This window comes from Hemiscyllium ocellatum, chromosome 2, assembly GCF_020745735.1.
Source record: "Hemiscyllium ocellatum isolate sHemOce1 chromosome 2, sHemOce1.pat.X.cur, whole genome shotgun sequence".
NCBI classification, from domain to species: Eukaryota; Metazoa; Chordata; class Chondrichthyes; order Orectolobiformes; family Hemiscylliidae; genus Hemiscyllium; species Hemiscyllium ocellatum.
The window spans coordinates 6,177,931-6,184,147 of record NC_083402.1 but is presented as its reverse complement, the minus strand read 5'-3'; the positions used below and the strand labels follow the sequence as shown (position 1 = coordinate 6,184,147).

Genomic DNA, 6,217 nt, shown 5'->3' with positions numbered 1-6,217 from the left:
GATTAGCTGTTAAGAGTTTGAGGGTGTCTTGACTGTGAAGATGGTGTTCTTTGATTGAAGGTTTGTGAGTCATTTGCTGAGCATTTGAGGGACATTCTGAAGGTTAGTCATTGAGGATTTTGGTGGCTTTCACTGAGGATTTGAAGGTCTCTCACTGAGGAATTGAGGGGCTCTCAGATTGTGAGTTCATCAATGAGGATTTTGGGCTCTCTGACTGAGTGATTGAGGGTCTCTGAGAGATTGAGCGTCATTGGGGTATTGAGGGTTATTGAGGGATGAAGGGTCTTTGAGGGTCTGAAAGTGGGAAAGATTTAGGATCTCTCAGAGAATGAGGGTCACTGAGGGATTGAGGGTCACTGAGTAATTGAGAGTATTTGAGGGTTTCTGAGGGGTTAAGGGTACCTGATGGATTGAGGGTCTCCGAGGAGTTGAGGATCTCTGAGGGGCTGAGAGTCTCTGAGGGATTGAGGGTCTGGGGATTGAGAGTCTTTGAGGGGTTGAAGGTCTCTGTGGAGTTGAGGGTCACTGAGGGTCTCAGGGACTGAGGGTCTCTGACGGATTGAGGGTGAGGGATTGAGGGTCTGTGGCATTGAGTGTCACTGAGGGTGTCTCAGGGTCTGAGACTCACAGAGGGATTGAGAATCTGGTGGGTTTGAGGGTCTCTAAGGGATTGAGGGTCTCTGAGAGGTTGAGGGTCACTGAGGGATTGAGGATCTCTCCAGGGTTGAGGCCCACTGTGGGGTTGAGGATCTCTGCAGATTGAGGGTCTGAGAGGTTAAGGGACACTAAGGGATTGAGGGTCTGAGAGGTTAAGGGTCTCTGAGGGAATGAATCACTGAGAGATTGAGGATCTCAGAGGTTGACGGTCTCTGAAGGGTTGAAGGTCAGTGAGGGACACTGCGGGATTGAGGGTATCTGAGGGTTGAGGGTACAAGAGGTTGAGGGTCTCTGAGGAGTTCAGTGTCACTGAGGGTCTGTGAGGGATTGAGGGTCTGATAGGTTGAGGGTCTCTGAGGGATTGAGGGTCACTAAAGGATTGAGGGTCTGAGAGGTTGAGGGTCTGAGGGATTGAGGGTCTCTCCAGGACTGAGGGTCACTGAAGATTGATGGTCATTGAGGGTCTCTCCGGGATTGAGTATCACTGAGGGATGAGGGTCTCTGTGAATTGAGGGTCTGAGAGGTTGAAGGTATTTGAGGGGTTGAGGGTCTTGAAGGAATTGAGGGTTTGAGAGTATCTGAGGGGTGAGGGGAATTGAGGGTACAGGAGGTTGAGGGTCTTTGAGGGATTGAGTGTCACTGAGGATCTGTGAGGGATAGAGGGTCTGGTAGGTTGAGGGTCTCTGAGGGATTGAGAGTCACTGAAGGATTGAGGGTCTGAGACGTTGAAGGTCATTGAGGGATTGAGAGTCACTGAGGGATTGAGGGTCTCTCTCGGATTGAGGATTACTGAAGGAGTGAGGGTCTCTGTGAATTGAGGGTCTGAGATGTTGAGGGTCACTAAGGAATTGAGGGTCTCTGAAGGGTTGAGAATCACTGAGGGATTGAGGTTTTCTGAAGGATTGAGGGTCACTGAAGGATTGAAGGTCTCTGAGGGGTTGAGGGTCTCTGAGACTCTGAGGGATTGAGGGTCTTTGAGGGGTTGAGGGTCTGAGAGTTTGAGGGTCTCTGAGGGGTTGAAGGTCTGAGAGTTTGAGGGTCATTGAGGGTCTCCTCTTCCCTTTCAAAATCCTCCTCGCGAGCGGCGCCAACGGCCGGTCCGCGTGCACGCTCGCGGGTGGTCCTGAGCGCACGCACGGGCGCGCTCTGATCCAGCCGGCGCGCCCACGCCTCCGCCTCCGCCCCTTCCCTGGGCTTTGGGGCCGCTTCCATTCAGTGTGGCGTTAGCGCGAGCCCGTTCCCCTCCCACCCTGAGCGGGACACAGAGCGGCGGGAGCTGCAGGGCGGCCTAATGTTTACTCCGGCCAGTCGGACGGTCGCTTTCCTCCTGAAGAACTGACTGGCGGCACCTGGAATGTGAGTGAGAGCCAAATATTTCGTGTTTTATCCCCCCCCTCCCTTTATCGACATCGTTTGTGAAAACCAGCAACATTTCGCCGTTTTATTCGTCCGGTTGGATTTGGGGAAGATGAATTTTATGAAATCATGGATTATGGACAAGAAACGACTCTCAACTCGTAACTTAGGGTGGAATGCAAGTCATCAGAGTTATTTGGGAATGTGTTTTACAAGTTTTTAATGTTCCGAAGTTTTTTTCACATGGAGATTGATGAGAATAGGAGGGATCCTTAAAATTACAAGAATGTGTTGGTTGTTGTCATGGTGAGTAATTGTAGAGTGTGATTGGAATAATTTCTAACCTGCTGGGATCCTCCCTTTCAAGTTGAGAATTTGTCTCTTTTACATCCTCCGTCATAATTTACATGGTACGAAGTATTGCAGTTGGATTTGTTTAATCATTTCTGACCTGCAGTTTTGTCTTAAAACTAGGGTTATCACCATGATTTGGCCTTTTTAAAAAAAAAGTTGTCGAAGGCTTGGTCTTGGTCATGGTCAATCAAGTCCCTTCCCTGCCAAAATGTAAGTGTAAAATGTTTTTGGGAGGATTTGGACAACCTCTGTAATTGGACAGGAAAATGGCAGATGGAAAATGGTGAGTTTATCCATTTTGGTAGGAAGAACAGATGTGCAAAGGATTAAATGATAAGAGGTTTGGAAAGTAAAGAATAGAAAGGGTCCAAGTCGTCGTCTTAGTAAGTTGCTGAAGACTAATATGTCGGTACAGTAAGCTGTTTGGAAGGTTCATGGAATGTTTAGATCATAAGATACAGGAGCAGAATTAGGACATTCAATTATGGCTGCAATGATTCTTAACCCTATTCTTCTGCTGTCTCCCCATAACATTTTGAGGTCCTTACTAATCAAGAAACAATCTATCTTTGTCTTAAATGTACTCAACTCCACATTGAATTCTGTCTGCCGTTTCTCCACCCAAATCTCCAGCGTATCGAAAACCTGCTGTATCGTCTCCAATCCACCTAACTATCCGAGCCTCCCCCAATCTTTGTGTTAACTGCAAAGTTATTAATCAGGCTACCTACATTCTCTTCCAAATCATTTACATATATTACAAAGATCAGGGATCCCAGCATTGAGACCTGTGTGACACCACAAGTCACACATATTAAGTCAGAAAATCGCCATTCCACCGATGTGTTCTGACTTCTGTGACCAAGCCAGTTCTGTGTCCATTTTTTCAGTTTACTGTGGATCCCATGTGACTTAACCTTCTGTATCAGCCTGCCGTGAGGAACCTTGACAAAGGCTTGCTGAAGTCCATATGCAGTAGGCAACGTCCATCACCCTACTCTCATCAATGATCTTTGTCACTTTCTCAAAAAACTCAATTAAATTTGTGAGATATGGCCTTGCACAAAAACCATGCGACCTGTTGCTAATAAGTCCATATTTTTCCAAATGCTCATAAATCCTGTCCCTAACAATCCTCTACAATAATTTCCTGATCACTGAAGCAAGGTTCACTGGACTGTAATTTCCTGGATTATCCCTGCTGCTCTTGCTAAACAAGGAACAACATTGTCCACTCTCCAATCCTCTGAGACCAAAGAGTATACAAAGATTTCATATAAGGCCCCAGCAATTTCTGAATATGCCTCCTTCAATATTCTGGGATAGATCCTGGGAACTTGTCTACCTTTATGCTTGTCAAAACACCCAATATCACCACCTTTAATATAGAAAATGGAACAAATCCCTCCCAAAATTTAGTATCCACTATTCCTTCTCCTTCTACAAATTATTCATAATAAGGACCTCACTCACTCCCTCTGACTCCAGTGATGCCCACATTCCATAATTAATTTTAACAAAATTGGTGATGGAGATGGTCTGTGAAAAGGGAAATGATTAGATTCTCTCATTAGAGATCTTCATTGTCTGGCAGTTAAGTGGCAACTAATGTTCAAACCACACATTTAGCACAAGTCTGGATGTTGTTTGGGTCTTGTATATTAGTGCCTGTCTCCTAATTATGATCACAAGCTAACATATTTATCATCCCAAAACTCTGCGTAAACTTAGCGAGTTTTAAGAAGATGTGTAGCTCAGGTTGAAGTTCTGGATGTCGGTTTGCTCACTGCAAACGAACCTTCCAGCTTAGTGAGCAAACCTACATCTGGATCTTCATAAACTTAAAAAATCTCCAGTTCTCCTCATTCTGAAAAAGCTTGCAATAAAGTTTTCTAATACGTTGGTTAGACATGGAACATTTAATACTGAGGAGTGATCTACTTTTGATTTGTTAACAGCATGTTCCAAGGCTTCAGAGAGACTGTTGCATTTTGAGTGGGAAATAGTTCCAAGTGCAGCATTGGGACATTACTAAAAAGTGCAAATCATGTTATGGTCACTTAAATTTTACTTGGAGCGTTGGAGGCTGAGGGATGTTTTTTGTTTCACAGTAATATAAGCAGGCGAATGCTATTTGGCCCATCAAGCCTGGTCTGCTATACATTAGGATCATGGCTGATCGTCTCCCTGCATTATCCCCATAACCCTTGATTCTCTTGCCATGCAAAATCTCATCCAATTGTGTCTTGAATCTATTTTATGAAGCTGCCTCTACTACTTGGGCAGAGAATTCCACAGACTCACTACTTTATGGGAAAAGCAGTTTCTCCTAAATCTCCCAAAGCAGTCTCTCTTCTAAATCTACTCCACCTAATCTTGAGGCCATGTCCCCTAGTCCAAGTCTCATCTACCAGTGGAAACAATTTGCCTGCCTTGATCTTATCTATCCTTTTCATAATTTTATGTTTCTGTAAGGTCCCCTCTCGTTATTTTAAATTTTAGCAAGTAAAATCCCAGATGGCACAATCTCTCCTCATAGGAAAAGCCCTTCATTTCTGAAACCAACCTGGTGAACCTCCTCTGCACTGCCTGTCAAGCCAGTATGTTCCTTCTCAAGTGAGGAGACTAGAACTGCGCACAATACCCCAGGTGCAGCCTCACCAACACTTTGTACAATTGCAGCAGAACCTCGCTGCTCTTAAAAGTCAATTCCTTTAACAATGTAAGCCAAAGTTTGCCTTCCTGATTACCTGTTGCACCAGCAAATCAACTTTGTGTTTAATGTACAAGCACTCTTATAACCCTCTGTTCATGAGCATGCTGCAAACTTTCAACATTTAAATAATACTCTGACCTACTATTTGTACTTCCAAAGTGGATAACTTCACATTACCAACATTGTACTCCATCTGCCAGATCCTTGTCCATTCACTTAGCCTATCTAAATCTCTCTGGAGACCCTCCACGTCGTCTGAACAGTTTGCCCTTCCACACAATTTAGTGTCATCAGCAAGCTTGTATATCTTACACTCTGTCTCCTCTTTCAAGTCTTTCTATATCATGAACAATTATGGGCCCAACACCAACCCTTGTGCCATTCTGCTCATGACTGGTTGCCAGCCAACGAAACACCCATTTCTCCAAACCCTCTGCTTTCTATTAGTTATTCAGGCCTCGAGCAGATTTAGAAGCTTATAAAATCGTGAGGGGCATGAACAGGATAAATAGGCTAGGTCTTTTCCCTTGGGTAGGGGAGTCCAGAAGGAGTGCATAGGTTTAGGGTGAGAAGGGAAAAATTTAAAAGGAACCTAAGGGGCAGCTTTTTTACACAAAGGTGGTGCATGTATGGGACAAGCAGCCAGAGGAAATGGTGGAGGCAACGGTAATGGGTGAACAAGGAGGAAAAGCAGTCATTCGGGAGAACCATTTAACAATATTGGAAGCATTCAATATGTAATGTCAGATAAGAAGGTGAAAAGTAGGCTTTGTATGAATCCGGTTAACAAGGTTAAGGACATTCATTGTATCACAGTAAAGGGCTTGGTCTCTGTTACTGATACTCGTTGATTGTAATGGTTACCCAATTAATATATATGATGCCTTATTTAGATGCTCCTCCCTGTAAAATAGCTTTGTAGTTCATTGATAAACTACTCTTCCAGAGAAGACAGTGAGCTCATGTTTCTGCACATGTGGGTAATCGTTTTCTCTCCCTCCAGAGCCTGGAATAAAGATGGAGATAAAACTACTGTGTCTCTGAGCATTTTGCTTCGACTGAGGCGGGGGAGATGGGACGACACAATGGGCTGAGGAGTGGCAGATGGAGTTAATTTAGATAAGTGCAGGTGCT

The 6,217-nt window shown here is 44.6% G+C and overlaps 1 protein-coding gene across 2 annotated transcripts in view; it reads left to right on the top strand.

Annotated features, from left to right (window-relative positions):
* The first annotated feature begins 1,851 nt into the window (after nucleotides 1-1,851).
* The window catches only part of lifra (LIF receptor subunit alpha a), a 183,980-nt gene continuing 179,614 nt past the window's right edge, over nucleotides 1,852-6,217 (top strand). The window contains exon 1 of one of the 2 annotated variants that reach the window (XM_060834282.1): nucleotides 1,852-2,013. The gene's annotated coding sequence lies outside the window, so the exon portion shown is untranslated. Of the gene's footprint in view, nucleotides 2,014-2,224; nucleotides 2,320-6,217 lie in introns of those variants that run through there. The other variant, XM_060834299.1, reaches the window with a different exon arrangement.